The following is a 2,530-nucleotide window of genomic DNA, read 5'->3' on the forward strand; positions in this document are numbered from 1 at the left end:
ATTTTTAGTAGAGACGGGGTTTCACCATGTTGGCCAGGATGGTCTCGATCTCTTGACCTTATGATCCACCCACCTTGGCCTCCCAAAGTGCTGGGATTACTTGTGTGAGCCACTGTGCCCAGCCTGTTCTGTCACTTTAAACTGAACAGCCCCTCATCTTTATTTCATTTTATTGGCTTTTAGAAGAGTCCCTCACAGTTGTCTTAGAATATCCTGGATTCTGGGTTTGTCTATTTTATTTCTGCATAATGTTGTTCCTCTTTTTCCTCTGTCTCCAAACTGAAACTTAAATAGCAGCTTGATTTGCTTCTGGTCAAACATTTTTAGGAAGAACACTTCCTAGGTATGTAATACGTTCTGTACACACAGGAGGCATATAATGGCAGGTTGTTCTTTTATTAGTGATGCTACATTTGATCACTGGTTAAGGTAGTGACTGCCAGATCTCTCCATTGTAAAGGTATGTTATTTTCTTTGCAATTAGTAAGTAATTGGGTGATAATTTGCACCTCCTTTTGCAAATTTACAATCATCTACATGTATAATACAAGTCATGGATTAAACTGGAAATCAAAAGTTAAATATTGATTTAACAGAAAGCAATGATATTGAAATGCCTGCATATTGAAATCTGTAGGATGTGGCCAAGGCTCTACACAGTGGTAAATTAACATCTCTTAATGCATACAGAAAATGACGATTTGGGGATAGAACATTTTGTTCTCTGTATCCTCAACACTACTGTGATGCCTTTTGCATAGTAGGCACTTGATAAAACTCGAGAAAAAAATAAGTATTCAACTCAAGAAACAAAAAGAGGTACCAAATAAAGCAGATGCTAAAAGAAGGAACTAATTAATGCAATTAAAATTAGAAATAGGCCGGGCACGGTGGCTCAAGCCTGTAATCCCAGCACTTTGGGAGGCCGAGACGGGCGGATCACAAGGTCAGGAGATCGAGACCATCCTGGCTAACATGGTGAAACCCCGTCTCTACTAAAAAATACAAAAAAATAGCCGGGCGAAGTGGCGGGCGCCTGTAGTCCCAGCTACTCGGGAGGCTGAGGCAGGAGAATGGCGTAAACCCGGGAGGCGGAGCTTGCAGTGAGCTGAGATCCGGCCACTGCACTCCAGCCTGGGCGACAGAGCGAGACTCCGTCTCAAAAAAAAAAAAAAAAAAAAATTAGAAATTAAGTAATAAGAATAAGCAGATTATGGATTTATTCAATTTTTCCAAATCCAGTAAAAAAAAAAAAAATGACACAGTTAAAAGCATCGTGAATTTAAAAAGGACATTACCAGAGATAACTGATGTCATCTTTTTAAATTATAAGAAAGTACTATCATTTCAATGTATATAAAATTCCAGAGCTAATGAAGTATTTTCCAGAAAATGTACTTCACCAAAATTCACACAACATAATCATGCTTGAGTGAACTAGTAATTAAATGGAAAACTTAAATTCAGCTTAAGCTATAGAACAAGCTAGAACAACAGTCTGCTAGCACAATCTGTTTTAGTTTGATAAAAAATTCAAGCATAAAATTCTTACCAGAATTTTCCCGGCTCATGATACATAGCTGACATAATCCAAACAATAAAACTAGAGAGAATAGTTACTAAAAACCAAAATTTAAATGTGTTCTAATTAAAGAGAAAAATCAAAATGCTAAATAAAATGTCAGCAAAATGATATAATTTTTCAGTAAATATATATGAAATGTGCAGACACTGGAATATTCTGGTTCTATACATATGCAGCTTAAATTATGGAAAAAGAGAATTGCTCCAGCCCTATTCTCATCGATTCATTATCTCATATATATATATATGTGGCTTTTATATATATATGTTAGCCTTACTATCACTGATACCTCCTGATTTCATCAATGCTAAAAAGCACCACCCAAATCTCATCTTGAATTATAATTCCCACGTGTTGGGGGAGGGACCCTGTGGGAGGTGATTGGATCATGAGGGTGGTTCCCCCATGCTGTTCTCATGATAGTGAGTAAGTTCTCAGGAGATCTGATGGTTTAAAAGTGTTTGGCAGTTCACCACCGCCCCCCCCAACTCCTACCACCATGTAAGACATGCCTTGCTTCCCCTTCACCTTCCGCTATGATTGTAAGTTTCCTGAGGCCTCCCCAGCAATGTAGAACTGTGGGTCAATTAAACCTCTTTCTTTTATAATTATCCAGTCTCAAGTAGTTCTTTATAGCAGTGTAAAAATGGACTAATACAACGTCTTGTGAAAACGTTCATTGGCCAGGCGCAGTGGCTCACGCCTGTAATCCCAGCACTTTGGGAGGCTGAGGCGGGCAGATCACAAGGTCAGTAGATTGAGACCACACTGGCTAACGTGGTGAAACCCCGTCTCTACTAAAAATAAAAAAAAATCAGCCAGGTGTGGTGGCACATGCCTGTAGTCTCAGCTACTTCAGCAGGGCGAGACAGGAGAATCGCTTGAACCAGGGAGGTGGAGGTTGCAGTGAGCTGAGATCACGCCACTGCACTCCAGCTTGGGCGA

This window comes from Mandrillus leucophaeus, unplaced genomic scaffold, assembly GCF_000951045.1.
Source record: "Mandrillus leucophaeus isolate KB7577 unplaced genomic scaffold, Mleu.le_1.0 Scaffold137, whole genome shotgun sequence".
NCBI lineage: Eukaryota > Metazoa > Chordata > Mammalia > Primates > Cercopithecidae > Mandrillus > Mandrillus leucophaeus.